This window comes from Oreochromis niloticus, linkage group LG4 (genome assembly GCF_001858045.2).
Source record: "Oreochromis niloticus isolate F11D_XX linkage group LG4, O_niloticus_UMD_NMBU, whole genome shotgun sequence".
NCBI lineage: Eukaryota > Metazoa > Chordata > Actinopteri > Cichliformes > Cichlidae > Oreochromis > Oreochromis niloticus.
The window spans coordinates 1,217,016-1,235,363 of NC_031969.2; positions in this window are offsets into that span (position 1 = coordinate 1,217,016).

Genomic DNA, 18,348 nt, shown 5'->3' on the forward strand with positions numbered 1-18,348 from the left:
GACCCTCTCGGTCTCAATCTCCAAGTATCTCTCTCCCCCTCAACCACCGGCCAATGCACCAAATGTTAAGGGTCCGAAATTGAGGACGAGAGTAAAACAATCATGGTCCAGAAAAGGTCAATCAAACAATTGATTTTTAATGAATACACGCAGCGTGGAGAGGTGCAAACTGTAAAACAGTTGTACATCTCTGCCCAAAATACACTCTAGATTGCTTTTATAACATCGGGGTATTATGACGCCCCCTCATGCGTTTACAAGCACATTATTTGCATGTTCAGAACATTATTTGCCTCTTCTACAGACACTGATCAATCTTAAGAGATAACTGCAGAGACAGGAGTTCCCCTTTCTGGCATCCATCCAAATATGGTGGTGAGGTCCCCATGGACTTGTCTTCCTCTCTGCGTCACCTGTTGCTAGGCAGACTCAAATGCAACAAGAAGCTGAATACATTCAGGCCTTCACTCAGCCACTATTTTACTGTAACAAAATACTCAGCATATAAGCTTTTAAGATTATAGATTTAACTCAACGATTTAAAGTGGTTATAACTGCACCTATAATAAACATGTTAATATTTGATTATGATAACCCCTGTAATACAAATTATAACATAATGCCAGCAACTTCAATAAATGTTTTGATGAATGATAATTAATACAATGTTAAGGATGGTGGTTATATACAGTTCAGCAGTAAACTAATTTCTTTAAATATTACAATCCTCAATATGAGAAATAGCCTGCCAAAAGCCGGTCTCTCTATGCCTGTGTGTGTGTAAAAGGCCGAGGCAGGTGCAGCTGTTTTGGCGGGAAAAAGTAAACAGACTCTCTGATTGGTGGATTCAAATTGAGCAGATCCAGGCTGTTTCACTGACCTAGAAACATGCTGCCAACACTATTAACAGCCACTGTTTGTTCACTTGCTGCTGCTGTGTCTGTATGTGTGTGTATGTGTGTCTGTGTGTGTGTGTGTGTGTGTGTGTGTGTATATGTGTTTAGATGTGTGTGTGTGTGAGACCCTTATTTGGCAGCATCTCATTGTAAGATTCGAATTGAATATATTCAGACTGGTTGACTGGCATAGATCCTGTGTGTGTCTCTCTGTGGATTTGTGTTTCCATATATGTCCATATTTGTAATTGTGTGTATCTGCTGGCTGTTATTTCTTTTTTTCTTTTTCTTTTTTTTCTTTTTGCCAATTTTTCACAGTCGAACAAGTACATGTGATGGAACCTAACCATGTTCAGCATTTTTTCAGCTGTCCATTTTGCTTTCCAATATTTCTATTTACTATTTCTATTATACTATTTCTACTAATTATAGTATTTCTGATTAATTATAGTATTTCTACCAAATCATAGTATTTCTGCTATTTTATAGGATTTGTGCTTAATATAGTATTTCTGCTTAATTATAGTATTTCTGCTAAAACATAGTATTTCTACTAAATATAGTATTTCTGCTTAATCATAGTATTTCTATATATTTCTGCCAGGTCCCCAGTCAGCCAATCCTCTGTTGGGACTGCAACATTAAAATTTACATATCGTGGCCTGCTCTGCTTCCCAGCCAGCCAATCATCTAAGTCATATATCTCTAATAATTCATATTTTTATTTTAAATTGTTAACACTTGAAGATTCCCCCATCTCTTCTGAACAAAACGGTCTAAGAATGACAGTTCTAGCCCGTAAGGTTGGGAAATTATGGCCATTTGTTTGAGGGGAATCCTCAATATGAGAAATAGACTACAAAAAGTAGTGATGTTCGATTCGTGAACGAATCGTTCAGTACTCAAGAATCACTTTACTGACTCGTGAATCATGATTCACAAGCGCAACTGACTCACTGACTCATCCCTGTTGCTGTTAGCAAGCTAATTCCATTAGTAGAAATATATCTAGCTTATAATTAAAATTGTGGGGAAAAAAACAACAGCCAGTTTCTTAACAAAAACATTTCTGCTCTGAACTGGAAGAAAAAACCCTGAGTAGAAGCTCACATCAAGACAATAGCTCCTCGGTTCACAGTAGCATCACTCAGCTAGCATGCTAACAGCACATTTGAGTTACTCACCCCCTCCCTTGCTGTGCTGAATCATAGCATAAGCGAATCACTCAGGACTCACTAACCCCCTCCCTCCTGGCTCACAGCTCAAACGAGTTGAACGAATCACTGACTCACTCACCCCCTCCCTTGCTGTGCTGAATCATAGCATAAGGCGAATCACTCACTCACCCCCTCCCTCCTGGCTCACAGCTCAAACGAGTTGAACGAATCACTGACTCACTCACCCCCTCCCTTGCTGTGCTGAATCATAGCGTAAGGCGAATCACTCACTCACTCACTCCCTCCCTCCTGGCTCACAGCTTCTTCTTCTTGGTTGGCAACCAATGTTAAGGCGCTTTACCGCCCCCTGGCTCACAGCTCAGTGGACATTTAGATGAGATCTATTTGACACATTTAAGGAAAATACCAATAAAATAAAATAAAAATAAATAAATGTTCCCTTTAGAATTTTTTTTTGCTCTTTTTTGCTCTAAAAAATAGTTGTTTTCTTTTACAATCATTCATCTTAACAGTAGGATTTACATTAAAAGATAAACAAATTAAGTTTGAGTGAAAATATACATTTTTGCACTCTCTGGTCCACTGACTCAGTGACTCAAATGACTCAAGAAACCTGATTCACTTTGGTGAGTGACTCATTAAAACTCGATTCAGTAAAAAGAATCGAAATTACCATCACTAGCAAAAAGCCGGTCTCTCTGTGTGCCTGTGTGTGTGTGTGTGTGTGTGTGTGTGTGTGTGTGTGTGTGTGTGTGTGTGTGTGTGTGTGTAAAAGGGCTGCACCAGTAGCAGCTGTTTAGGCGGGAAATAGTCAGCCTTTCTGATTGGTGGATTCAAATTGAGCAGCTCCAGGCTGTTTGACTGACCTAGAAACATGCAGGGAACACTCTTAACAGCCACTGTTCACTTGCTGCTGCTGTGTGTGTGTGTGTGTGTGTGTGCGTGTGTGTGCGTGTGTGTGTGTGTGTGAGAGACAGAGAGAGAGACCCCGTTTTGGCAGCATCTCATTGTAGGATTCAAATTGAATATATTCAGACTTTCTTTTAATTTCTTTATTTTCTTTTAAAGGTGAACAACAAATAGTTTGGAGGGAACTAAAGCATGTTCAGCTTTTTTTCAGCTGGTCCTTTTACTTTTCCAGTATTTCCATTTAAGTTATTACTATTCAGCTAAATCATAGTATTTCTACAAAATTATGTGTTTGTTTTTTAAAGATAGCATTTCTGCTATATAATGGTATTTCTGCTATGTTTTAATATTTGAGCAAAGCCAGAGTATTTGTGCCAAATGATAGAATTTCTGCTAATTATCGCATCTGTGCATAAACATAGTATTTGTGCTAAATTACAGTATTCGTGGTACATCACAGTATTTCTGCTAAATCTCAGTATTTCTGCTATGTTGTAGTATTTTTCTCAATCATAGTATTTCTATAATGTTTAAGTATTTTTGGCTAAATATATTATTTCTGTTATCTTATACTATTTTTCCTAAATTCTTGTATTTCTGAGAAGTTATCATATTTCTGCTAAGTTACAATATTTTTGAGAAGTTCTGCTATGTTATTGTATTTCTTCCAAGTGTTATGTTTCCTCTAAGATATTGCAGTTCTGCTAAGTAATTATATTTTTGCAAAATTCTTATGTTTCAGCAAGGTTTTTACAATTTCTGCATCTTTTGAGCTTTTGCAGCTAGTTTCAGCACACAGCTTCAGCTTTACAGCCACTTTTTTCTAGTTTAGTTTTTTCTAGTTTAGGTTAACACTTACCGTGATTGGGCTGTCAACAACCTGAGGCTCCTGCACTTCAGGCAAAGATCCACCAGTTGATATTTCCACAGTGCTGGTTGTTGTTGTAGTACTACAGTTGGCAAAGACTGAAACACCAAAGTTTTCCGATCCTAAAGAGTGGGATGTTGGGGGGATCCTCCATCCCCTTGATGGGTTTCCATTCGTCAAATACTGAGGGTGCGTTCATTTAATGTGGCGAAAGAATGAGTTAAAAACTCTGAAATCCTGTTCACAGCCATCTATTCCACAGTAAACCCAAAAATCCTGCCTTCGACCATGAGCTGCATTTATGTGGCTAAGGAGCACCTTCAGAGTTAAAGAAACAAAGATAAAACAGATCATACATCTCCAGAGCACCATGGTGAACTGTTTTCACGCTGTAGCAATGCGGCATACTTTACCGCTCTCCACTGAAGGCCACAGATGAGAGCGTGGGACCATGGGAGAGGTAGGCAATTTTAAAAATATATGTATCCTTAATCATCCAATTTTTCAGGTTTAAATTACATCAGTTATATTTATTTTTAGGCAATAAGTGTTTAAGACTGAATTTATATTTTTATATTTTCTTTTACTTAAAAAAATTAAATATGAATAATTTTCAGTTCCTGTCATGACGTTACTTTCACGCGGGACAAAATCTTTTCCCTGCTTTGTTAACCATCAGGACCGTTACGAAGATCAAAATTATTTATCTAAACAAAGAGAACAATAATTTAAGGTTGGTAACATTAAGTTGATTTGTAAATACTATAGTACAACGGTGCTATTAAGATGAAGTCGTATTTTGTGAGGTATGGTAGGCTAGCTAATGTGATAACTTTAGCTAAATGATCTTATTTAAGCTGTGGGATATTTCCAGGTACTGTGAGTGGAGGCTTTGGAACCGAGCCAGAGAACTGCTGTCATAGCATGGACGAGTTTGACGATGCCATACTGTCTGTGTTGAAGGGTAAGTCTTATTTTTCAGTTATTTTGGAATGTTAGCTAAGCAGCCTTAGCATCTGTTAGCATCGTTTCTGAAACTTGGAGCTAGGATCATACTCTAGCGTTAGTTGGACCGAACCTTATCCACATCATAGCCTTGAGCTGTTTTTGCCAAAATAGACTTGGAACATCATTCTTGAAGACAGCCAAAAATTGTTTGTTTGTTTTTTCCCTCTTTATTTATAGAGTTTTTACATGTAAGTTGACATATCAGGCCCAATAAAGCAAGTACCAACCGATACAAAGACATATCTCAATACAGATTAGGCCATTAAAATTAGGATGATAACAATAAAACAAATAAAATAAAAATAAAGAAAAAAAAAGGGAAAAACAAACAAACCCACACACAGAGAACAAAAAAAGGAAGAACAAAGAAAAGGAAAAAAACAAAACAAAAAAAAAAAAAACAACTCCCCCCAAAACCAGAGCAGAAGAAAACTCCATGGTACTAAAGTTTAGTCTGTTGTAAGTGTTTTCAATGAATTAAAGTAAATGATAAAAGGCTGCCACATCTGTGAGAACTTATTAACATTTCCTCTGAGTCTGAATTTTATTTACTCCATTTTTAAAAAGAACATAACATCTTCCAGCCAAAGTGATCGGGCTGGAGGGTGAGGAGCTTTCCAAGACAGCAAATTTCTAAGTCGTGCCAGCAGTGAACTGAAAGCGATAACATCTAGCTGTTTACGACTAAGGTTTAGGGTGGCATCTTCAGAAACACCAAAAATGGCAACTAGTGGGCATGGTTTGAGTGTAACACTCAAAACATGAGAGAGCACTTCAAAATAAAAAGTCCAGTATAACTGAAGTGTCGGGCAGGCAAAAAACATATGAGTTAAATCACAGGAGGCAAAAATAGTTTTATTGCATTCCCAAATATTTGATAAAACTCACAGTTAACACATAAACTCTTTTAAGTTTGACATTTTATCCCGTGGTTATTACGGGAATTTGGGGTTTTCATGAGCTGTATGCCAAAATCATCAATATTAAAACAATGAAAGGCTTGAACTACTTCAGTTGTGTGTTATGAATCTAAAATATATGAAAGTCTAATGTTTATCAGTACATTGCAGAAAATAATGAACTTTATCACAATATGCTAATTTTTTGAGAAGGACCTGTATCACTCTTGTCCTGGTTGTGTTTTCAATAGAAGCCAAGGAATAATCTAGGAAAAAGGTCTGTTTTAAGGTTTTTATGCTTAGATTTAATATGGATTAGGCTCTATTTTAAGATGAGCCAACCTCAATCAAGAAAAAACAATTCAAAATCAATTCAAAACATGAAAAAAGGCTTACATTTAGCATATTTAACTTACTTTGGGGACTTGATTTTAACTAATTTTATCTGAAATTGAGCTTTTTAGAGCTTATTTTAAGCCTCTTGAATTCTCAAATGTGATCTTTTATTTCTGGATTAAAAAGTCTTATTTCAAGATTTCTTAATAAGTACAATAAACTTGCTGCATGGACAGACAATTTCACTTATTTTCATCACTTTTTGTATCAAATGTAGTATTTGTTTCCTAAATATAGACTAGCCATTTTTGCAGTCCACCTGGTGTTGGTAAGGTTTCAGCTCTGCAATGCAAATAGTATACTGTAAAATACTGTGAATAGGCCTGCTGTGTAGGAATACAAAGTAGGTATACATTTCCCAAATATGTGAAACATACCTGACAGTATTTTCACAGTCTACAGAACAGACAATTCTGTGCTACAGTAATGCACTCATTGAGTACAGCGAGATTTCTTACCTATTCTCATTTCGTAAAGTCCGGATGATGGATGCTACAGTGTACCTACTAACATTTGGCTGTACTCTTTGCCCAGCCTCCCTCACTGTTAGACCATGGTTGACCACATGGTCAACCAAAGTGGCTTTGATTTCATCAGAGATTGCAGTCTTTGGCCTTCGTCATCCCCCTCCTCTTACTCTCACTCCTCTGGCTCTGCCTCTGTATCTATTGCGCCAAAACAGAAAAATTCTTGCCCTTTTATAAAGCTCTGATTTCTTAATTGCAATTATGTGTGCAAGGTGTTTACCCATGTGATGAGTTAGTTTGTAAAGTAGGGCAACTGAGTTTACAATTTTGAATGACAGTGTTTCTTGTGCAAACAAGAGATTTTCTTCATGAAAATTGTGCCAAATGCAGAGAATTGTGTGTAGTGTTTTGAAAAAAGTGTGTTTTAAAACTGCAATTTGAGCATAAAGCAGGAATTGTGCTTGTAGTTTAGCAGAATTGGTTCAGGGAGTTGGTGCATCAGTTACATGTTGTAGTCACTGTGTCCGAAGTTGTCGGGATTAGTGTCGTGGATGAGAGGAGGACCCAAACGCTGGACTCATAGGTTACCTACCTGTGAGTCCAGCGTTTGGGTCCTCCTCTCATCCAACATAACCTAAACGTGACAAAACTGAAAACACTGGGTCACCGACCCAGGAACCCTGACAGTACCCCCCCCCCCGTTCAAAGGCCGGTACCCAACGGCCAAAAGAAAGAAAAACCAGAACAGGGCGGGCGGAGGGGGCCCAGGACGGAGGGACGGAGTCCAAAACCAGAACAGGGCGGGCGGAGGGGGCCCAGGACGGAGGGACGGAGTCCAAAACAAAAACAGTTCTGGTGGGCGGCCACGTGGCCGGTCGTGACGCTGGTGGCCACTGAGCAGGTCCGGTGGGTGGCCGCGAGGAAGACGGCGGCGGCCACTGAGCAGGTCCGGTCGTCGACCACGCTGGCGTTGATGTCCAGAACGTGGCATGGGCGACGGCGTGGCAGCCGCAGGACCAGGCGAGGCTGACGCAGAGGCAGGAGCTGGACCAGGCGAAGCAGAAGCCGAGGCTGGACCAGGCGACGGCATGGGAGCCGGTGGTGACGGAGCAACAGCTGCCGGGCCAGCGGGCGCGGAGGCCCCTGGCTGGAGACAGGCCGGGCCAGCGGGCGCGGAAGCCCCTGGCTGAGGACCGGGAGAGCTCACACCAGGCTCTGGATGCTGTGGCTGCAGGTCCGGGAACTGAACCGGATGGTGAATGAGCGACTGAACTAGGAGGAGGACAGGGGGCGACTGGACTGACTGGACAGGGGGCGACTGGACTGACTGGACAGGGGGCGACTGGACTGACTGGACAGGGGGCGACTAGCAGGCGAGTGAACTGACTGGAGTGGAAGCTGAACAGCAGGCGAGTGAACTGACTGGAGTGGAAGCTGAACAGCAGGCGAGTGAACTGACTGGAGTGGAAGCTGAACAGCAGGCGAGTGAACTGACTGGAGTGGAAGCTGAACAGCAGGCGAGTGAACTGACTGGAGTGGAAGCTGAACAGCAGGCGAGTGAACTGACTGGAGTGGAAGCTGAACAGCAGGCGAGTGAACTGACGGAGCTGAGGTTGGTGTGGCTAATGGCTGAACTACAGACTGAGCTAGTGAAGGGGACAAAGCGGCAGCCTGGGCTAGTAAAGCCGGGGCTTGAGCAGGGGACACTTCAGCTAGCCTAACCAGAGATAGAGCTAGTGCGTGAAAGGCTGGATCAGGCGGTGGATGAAGTGGTGGACTGATGGGTAAGCAGGCTAGCTCTTCTGAGCCTCCAGAGCATGAGGGCACTGGCTGGAGAGCCTCGGCTGTGCCTCTGGGATGGTCAGGTTGGATTCTGGCTGCCCTCAGCCTAGGCGCTGGGACAGGCACAGGAGGTGGCTGGACACCAATCACCCCCACCCGAGAAACAGGAGCGGGTGTGGAGGTATACTGGGTCACAGCTGCCCTCGTCCTGGGAGCTGGCACAGGTGTGGGTGTAGGCTGACTGATAGGAGTGGAAATGATGACTGGGTGAGTGATACTGACAGGTTTATCGGGATTCATTCTGGTCCTTCTGCCACCACTATTTACAGTCTTTGACTGAACAGTCTTTGGGGGAGCAGAACAGAAAAAAATCTTCCCAGTCCACTTCATCCTCTAGGAGGGAAACTCCCCATGAATCAGAAATGAGTCTGTTGTGCATTTTAAGTGAATAATCAGATGAAGGGTGTGGAAAACAGTCACTGGAACTCACCACCGGGAGTTGCTGAAAAGAGTCCATTTTATGGCGGCGTGTGCGCCGCTTTCCCCGGGAAGAGGAAGCGGGCAGGGTAAACAGCTGACCCTCTGGCGCGGTAGCCTCCGTTGAGCCGAGGTGGGAGGTGTAGCTGCTGTGCCGTGGCGAGGCGGAAAGGCTGGAGAGTGAAGCGGACGAGCGAGGAGCAGAGTGGCGAGGGAGCGAGCGGCGGAAGCTTGGCCCACTCCCTGCGGTGAATGTTCCGATGCAGGAGAGGCAGCAGGCGGAAGGAAGCGGCGTCCCCGAGGCCCGCCCAGAGCCAGACGAGTCCCCGCGAAGACGCGCTCTCTCTGTGTAGAAGAGCCGCTGCTTCCCCCTAAGCTCCTCCGGCTGCCTCCTGCCGCTCGAAAAGTTCCGAGTCCGCTGGGTCCACAACGCGGGGTCGTGTCATTCTGTCAGGATTAGTGTCGTGGATGAGAGAAGGAGGACCCAAACGCTGGACTCACAGGTAGGTAGGTGAAGGTTGGTGTTTATTGTCAACGGAGTGAACAAACAGAACAGAAGTAGGATAGGGCTGGCTGGTTGGCTGGACGACTGACTGAATGAATGAATGAATGAATGAATGAATGAATGAATGAAGGACTGACTGACTGAATGGCTAGCTGGCTGAACGCAGGCGGAAACGACAACATAACATCAATGACACGACAATGGACTGCTGGAACTGAGGGACTTAAATACACAGGCTGAATGATAAGTGATTAGAGATAGGTGAGTGAACAGCTGAACATAATGAACTAATGATAAATGGGAAGAGGGCTGAACATAATCTGGCTAATAACACAAGAGACGAGCTGACACAGGAAAAGCAGGAAGTGAGAACATTGATGTGGCAACATAACCTAAACATAACCTAAATGTGACAAAACTGAAAACACTGGGTCACCGACCCAGGAACCCTGACAGAAGTGAGTACTTGTGTGTAAACAATTGGGAAAAACTGTAATGATAACCCACTTAACCCGCTTTACCTCAGATCTCCTCCAGTTAGATCAGGGGTCTGCAACCTTTTACACCCAAAGAGCCATTTGGACCCAGTTTCCACGCAAAAGAAAACACTGGGAGCCACAAATACTTTTTGACATCTAAAATGAAGATAACACTGTATATATTGTTTTTTATCTTTATGCTTTGTGTGAACAACTAAGGTGTGCTGCTTATGAAATCCATGAAGTGCTACGGAGAAAATTAAATTATATTTATGTAATCAACACATTTTGAACTCTTAAAGAAATAGAACAAAAGGAAAGACACCAACCTGAACTAAAATGATCCATGTAGCAAACAAAAACTGTTGTCAGCTGCCACCCTTATATCGCCTTTGGGCTGTTGGAGCCTTGACCTGACTCTTAAAAAATAATTGGAAAAAAGCTCTATGCTGCTGAAAAATGAAAAATAGATATTTGCAAAATTCTGCCTAAATATGTATTTTACCTGGTTAATGCATGCGGCGGGGCATGGTTTAAGCGCCGCTGCAGGGGAGGCGGACGCACCTGAGCGACACCCGCAATCACGCCTCGCTGACTTTACGTCTGCGCTATCTGTGCTGTTGTGTTGTCGGGCTGTGAGCTGAAAAGCTACAGCCGGCTGTATGCGTACAGCAACCGTGTGTGAAAAGTGCTCAAAAAAGAGATGCTCATGGAAACATCGTCAGGTCTGCCGTGATTTGTTTACAATGGGACTTCTGCTCCTGAACCTCTGCGCACAGAGTCCGCAAATCAGGGCTATACGAAGTCAGTTTACGCAGGACTGTAAGCTGTCATCTGTCAGGCGTGAACGGTGTTTGTCTTTAACATAGTTCACGGTGGAGAACAGCTGCTGACATAATGTGGATCCGAAGATCCATAATTGGCCTACCTGGGGTTGAAAGTCTCGATAAATGCACGGCGTTTCGGCGGGTACACCGGCTTCTGCGAGTGTGACGCTTATTTTGAGCGATGAAAAAATAATAGAATATAATTTTATTTTTATATTTCAATATCACAATAATCTTCCAATTTAGAACTACGAGTTAAAAAGAACTAACATAAATAAAATACACTTCAGCTAAATACTAATAATTTATTTGCCCAAACCACGTGGAGCAGCACTTTAAGGACTAAAGAGCTGCATGCGGCTCCGGAGCCGCAGGTTGCCGACCCCTGGGTTAGATCCACCAGCATACATAAAAACCAGGTCGACATAAAAGGGATGAGGGTACAGGAGAATTAGAATCCTCGAAGCACAGGCCGAGAGGGTGGAGATGGCAGCAATCTTCCACAGCAGCTTATTAAGCAACGAAAGACCGAGTTTTAATTCATTTGAAAGCCTGATGCTTAACCTTGTCCATCCTAGCTGGAAAACTTAAAACCAGTCTTATTCATTATCATCATCCACCCGGCACTACAGAGAATTTCTGTCTGATTTCTCAGACTGTGTATCTGATTTAGTGCTCAGTTCAGATAAAATAATTGTTGTGGGTGATTTTAACATCCATGTAGATGCTAAAAATGACAGCCTCAACACAGCATTTAATCTGTTACTACACTCACTTGGTTTCTCTCAAAATGTGAAAGAACCCACCCACCACTTTAATCACACTCTAGATCTTGTTTTAACATATGGCAAAAAGTCAGAGCACTGTTGAGCCAACCATTCCTTTTAACATGAACTAGTAATGAACTGCAAGAGAAAATATTATCCATACTCATCTCGGGGTGTAACATTATCTACAGCTACTTTCAGTACCATTGATATTTATTTAGTCTTTTTCTCCAATTGATCTTTCTGAGTTAATTTCAATAATTACTTCCTCCAAACCATCAACGTGTCTTTTAGACCCCATTCCTACAAAACTGTTCAAAGAAGTCCTGCCATTAATTAATGCTTCAATCTTAAATATGATCAACCTATCTCTAATAATCGGCTATGTACCACAGGCCTTCAAGCTGGCTGTAGTTAAACCTTTACTCAAAAAGCATCTCTAGACCCAGCTGTCTTAGCTAATTATAGGCCAATCTCCAACCTTCCTTTCATATCAAACATCCTTGAAAGAGTAGTTGTCAAACAGCTAACAGATCATCTGCAGAGGAATGGCTTATTTGAAGAGTTTCAGTCAGGTTTCAGAGCTCATCACAGCACAGAAACAGCTTTAGTGAAGGTTACAAATGATCTTCTTATGGCCTCTGACAGTGGACTCATCTCTGTGCTTGTCCTGCTAGACCTCAGTGCTGCGTTCGATACTGTTGACCATAATATCCTATTAGAGCGATTAGAACATGCTGTAGGTATTACAGGTACTGCGCTGCAGTGGTTTGTATCATATCTATCTAATAGACTCCAATTTGTACATGTAAATGGAGAGTCCTCTACACACACTAAGGTCAATTATGGTGTTCCACAGGGTTCAGTGCTAGGACCAATTCTGTTTACATTATACATGCTTCCCTTAGGCAGCATCATTAGAAGACATAGCATAAATTTTCACTGCTATGCTGATGACACCCAGCTCTATCTGTCCATGAAGCCAGGTAACACACACCAATTAGTTAAACTGCAGGAATGTCTTAAAGACATAAAGACCTGGATGGCCGCTAACTTGCTGCTTCTTAATTCAGATCAAACTGAGGTTATTGTACTCGGCCTCGACCTTTTTCACTCACTTTGTGTTTATCTCTGTTTTCCACAGCATGTCTTTGTACTAGTGATGGGAAGTTCAGCTGTTTTCAGAACTGGCTTTTGTGGCACGGCTCCCAAAGAAGAGCCTGCTCTTTTGGCTCACAAATGGCTCTTAATTTATTATCATCTGTAGCCTCATATTTTAGCTTTACTTAACGAATATGAATGCTTCGTGTCTTAATAAACCCTTATGCATTTAGTTGTTTTTTTTTTTATGAGAAGCTTTATAATTGCCTAATTTTGTGTACTTGTTCTGTTACCAAAGCAGGCATTCTTACTTTTTCATTTTAATTCAACACAAAAACAAAACAGTGCAAACAAATCCACAGAACAGAAACAGAAACAAACTCAGTAGCCAAACAGTCTGTCCTCAGTCCAGGTTGATGTTCAGAAAACTCAAATGCCTCAGCTTGGATGGGCTGATGAGGTTTCTCCTCTTAGTTAGTGTCTGCTTCTTCTTTAAACTGCAGCCAGATGTTACTTTGTTTACGGGTGTCAGTCATAGTTATGTGTTTTTGCGACACACTCGCACTCTCCTCCTTACCACTGTCCACCGTCTCACTCACTGACTGAGGGGTAGTGATGGGAGGAGTGATCCTGAAATATTGATTCTTCTATTACCAGTGTTTCATGTTGCATGATGATTTACCATACTATAATATCAATATCCAATTTGATTAATCTTTTTACATTTTCTTATTTTTAATAGTAAATATGACATACAGACAAAAGTAAACTTGCCAATTAGCAGGACAGCTGCCCCGCAGCTGTTGCATTTGACAGAGTTCTGATGGTCTCTGCTGAAGCTAATATATTGTTAAGTAATGCAGCTGGTTCACTTAGGTTACTAGCAGGTTGCTGAATAGACATCGGTGTAGCGGTTTTCTTTTGGCCAAAGGACCTTGAAGTATATATATATATCTATATATATATATATATTTGTTTTTTATTTTTCTTGGGACACTGAGTGGAAAGACACTACAAAAAAGGGCTTATTATTTAAAGTTGTGTCTAATAAATGTGTTTATGTTAAGTGAGTTTGGTGTCCATTGTGTGCTGGAAGCCTTACTGTTCCTTTATGAAACTAGCCTCTGATGGGATACAGATATTTGGGACACATTTGAATTCTTGTAACCTATTTCTAGAGAAACTGTGATTCTGGGCCTAGACATTGGGGTGAAATTGATGATACCGACACCTAGTGAACTGCCCAAGGTCAACAGTCCTGATTTCCAAGCATTAAAGGTTTGGCGTAAGTACAGATTGCGTTACACTTACATAGAAAATTGTTTTATCACTGTGTTTATGACTTCTTCAGTCTCACGCATTGAAAACCACTGTGTCCAGTTGAATTCAATCCAAATTTTTAAGGTTAAGAGAGTTGTTAGATGCTGAAATGTTCACTAAAGCTGAGGGAAATTGAAAGTTCTTGCAAAATCGGTGAACTTCACCCCATTCATGAGTGTCAGTTCCATAACCGAACTGACTTGAGAGGAAATGGCATCTCACTAACTTAGATTATGATGTGCGCGACTCTTCTGGTCCTCCACAGCAACCAGGTTTCTATAAGTTAGAGTAAATCAACATGCTGATCAGTTATTATCATTTACTAACAGGGACTTAGAAGAAAAGGACCTAATGTTTAACAATACACATTTAACTGTTCACTCTTTGGTGCAGTTTTTATCCTCTTTTGGTAACTCTGTTGTTCTTTCTTTGTGCTTTTCTATGTGTAAATAATCTTTCATACCTTTTTAGTTTGTTTTTTGTCTGTTTGGGAGCTGACACAGTCTCTATGGAGATGGGTTTTGGGGGGTAACAGGAGGAGAGAAGCTGCAGAGAGGCGTGTATGACTGCAACTCTGCTTCCTGGTCCCAACTCTGGATAGTCACATTTTGCAGGGCGTAATAAATTTGGCCAGGTTTCTAGAAATGAGAGCTGCTCCATCCAAAGTGGGATCGATGCAGTCGCTCCCAACAAGACCAGGTTTCCTCCAGTGAGTTTCCCAATTATCTATAAAGTCAACATCGTTTTTTGGACACCACTCAGACAGCCAGCAATTTAAGGAGAACATGCGGCTAAACATGTCACTCCTGGTCAACATGCCGACAATGTTCCACACCACACTAAAATGAAAACATATCACAGAAAACAAAAAGAGAGTGCATTTCAGGGCATCATAGACTTACCCAAACTAAATGCAAAGCACTTCAAAGAATCCAGTCAGTAAAGATTATAAATAGCTGGCCCTTCAGGTAAAGTTTTCTTTTAATCAGGACATTAATGCACACATGAAAAAGGAAAACAAACAATATCATGCCTTTTTTCAGTTTTGTTCTTTCTTGGAATTCTACATGTTTCATATAACCTGATGATCCTCCATGCAAGTGGAATAAATGCAGACCAAATAAATGAAATTAACACATAATAAGAAGCCTCCTGGATAAGAAGTCTTTAATAACATTTAAAGAAGTCAATTTGCCTTCTTTTCAAGCTCTCAAGACTACCATGACCTGGATGACTGAGAACCTAAAGAGACATATCCCTTGGCTCCCTTGCTCTCTTCACTGCAGTAAACACTTCAGTAGTTGAAGCAAGTTCATCAAACACAGAGTATCTTCCCCTTGTTCCTTATTCTTTTCCTTACTCCTTACTCTAATCAGTCAGGGTAAGTGGTCACGCGAAGGTGGTTACATCATGGTCCTGGATCTTGGACTTATTACATATATTCTGTCTGATTATTATTTCCTTAGTTCTTTAGCTTCACTTTCTATTGCTATTAGAATTGAATGGTTTCTCTGGGCTTGTTTTACTGTGGTTTATGAGGCCTATGGCTTCTTAGCTCTTATATTCCTTACATTCTGTGCTCTTTGGCTTAAATCCTGCATTTAGTGTAAAAACACAACCAGTTTTTAGATTATGTAAAGCCAGGAAGGAACGATGGAAAAACCCTGACATTGTAGGTTTACAGCCTTCTAAGTCTTACAGATCTGTCATTAAAACACATAATAGTCTGATAAATTCACCAAGGTTCAATAATGATAGTTTTAGCCTTTTTGTCATTTGCACCCCTGGGGTGTTTTAACGGTTTGAGAGTAAGTAAAGAATAATTTCTCTGATAAGCTGGACCTTCTGGTTCTGTTGCAGAAACGCACATATAAAAAGGGTTATTTCAAGTTTTGCGAAAGAAAAGTCATGATCATATCCCTCAGTGGCTGGGTGTGGTTTGTGGTGGAGCAGATGGTGTGGTGACCTCCATCATCCAATCCTGTCTCCCCGTTAAAGGATGTTGCCGGGACCAGAGGGGAGTGTGGTGTGGCAGCTGGAAAGCTGCTCAGACAGAGAGTTTGTAAAAACCTATAAACAATACAACCCATAGCAAAGTGCTGTGTGTGGGGGTCGTCAATCTTCTCACACCCTCCAGCCGCACAAAATGATCCCTGTGAGTTTTGCTTACTTAAATCAAAGACTGTGTTAAATCAGGTGATATTGTTAAAAGGTTTATAGAGTAAAATCCATCACTGTTGCAAATAAGATAACATATTAATGCATTAATTTTGGGATTCAGCACACAGAGCAGTAAAAATAACAATTTTAATTCAGCCTAATCATTTTATTGCTGAGTGTGCTTAAAACATGTTGTAAATAAAATACTCTGTGAAAATGTCTCTTCTCCAGCTGGTTGTAAACCAAAATTCTTAACATAACATGCTCCTGACTTTTTCCAAGGTGGATAGATTGTACAACATAAATCTTTAATGACTTCACAAAACAAGAATTGGATACACAAGTTTGAATTTATTTTGGATTTTCTTTAATCCACACAGGGTAAAAAGTGTACACATATGCTCAAATATATACATGTACCCCACTAATATTTGGTGAATTATCCCTTAGGAAGTTGACAAGATGCTAGCCATCAACAAGCTTCTGGCATAATTCTGGCTCGATAATTGACCAATATTCTTGGCCAAATTCATGTGAATTGGTTGGTTTCCAGGTACGGACCCGGCTTTTAAACATAATCCACAAATTTTCAATACAGTTAAGGTGGGGGCCGTGGGAAGGCTATTTCATCCATCCATCCTACACTCTTCCACTTATCCAATTCAAGGTCGGGTGGTAGGCGGGGGACTAACCCAGCCTTCATAGGACGGACACTCAACAGGGTGCCAGTCTGTCGCAAGGGTATTCCAGAAGCTTACTATTAGCCTGGTTCATCCATTTCAAAACAACTTCTGATGTTTGTTTGGAACTTTGGAGTTAATCCTCCTTCATTATTCCATCCACTAACAGCCTTCAATTTACCACTACCACTGGCAGCAAAATGACCTCAGAGCATGATGCTACCAGTACCATGCTTGACAATTTGTACAGTGTTCTTGGGTTTGAAACCATTACCACTCCTCCAGACATGCAGTTGTAGTCACGCGTTTATATACACTGATATTAACATGAATGTCAGGCTAATTTCAGGCTTTAGCTGTTTTCTTGGAACTGTTTCTTTTCCAGGGTGGAATGATTGTGCACCATATTTCTTTAATGACTTAAAAAAACAGTATTGGGTGCACAAGAGTTAATACAAATTTTGTATTATCTCTAATGCAAACAGGATAAAAAAGTATACACTACCAATCAAACGTTTGGACACACCTTCTCATTCAAAGTTTTTCTATATTTTTACTACTTTCTACATTGTAGATACAAAGTGAAAACATCAAATATATGAAGCAAGAGATATGGAATTATGTAGCAAATAAAAACTTGATGACTCTAAATATGTCTATTATCTGAGCATGACAATTTCAGACATCTTCCATATGCTGGCAAAGTGGTAACACATTTGACTAGTTAATTTTAGTGTTTTAACTAGTGTTCTCAGCGTTAATCTCGTTAAAATGACGTGCGTGGTGCTGCATGGCGTCAAGGCATTAGCACGGTTAGCTCGTTAATGCGTTAATGCATGGGGTGATCCGCAGTAACGCAATAACGGAGATTTGACGCGTTAATGTGGTTATGGCATTAACGTCATTTTAGCGAGATTAACGCTGACAGCAGTTGTTTTAACTCATGATCTTGAAATATGCTGTTGTTTAGAAATGGCTTTAAGTTTATCTACTTAGATCCTCATGGAGCTCTTGGACTGATTGGATTGTTCTGAGTACTGTCAAACCCATAAGTGCTTTTAAAAATACTTTTTTTTATGCTGACAAAGAAAAATTACCAGTAACTCATCAATAATGAGAAGTTTATAGGCCCTGGTCTTGCCTAGTTAAAAGACATTGTACAGCCTCCAGTATCACTTATTAAAAAAGTTAAAGTGGGAGTCTGTTTATATATTTGAGCCTGTTGAAAGAGGTGGAATTAGAGAAAAAAGATTGAAGTCCCCTTGCTTATGTCTCATTACATCTGAGAGAGGGTTAAAGGACTACATCTAGCTTTTTATGTTAAACGTGATAAGGAGTGCTAAAACAGAGTTTAATTGTATGGGTTTGCTAATAGTAAATCTAATAATTAAATTCTTGATCAAAAATATAATCAAAGTGTAAGCCTAATTAATATGATGAATGGGAAATGCAGTTTGAGTGAGGAAAATTCTGGATTTTGTGTGTGTTGGAATGAGTCACCTTCTGACTTGGCAGGTTAGTGTATGTGTGTGAGAATGGCTGCAGGAAAGTTAATAAAAACAGAATCATAACAAAAGTATATCCATATATATTTGGACACTGACACAAGTTTTCTTTTTTTACCTGTTG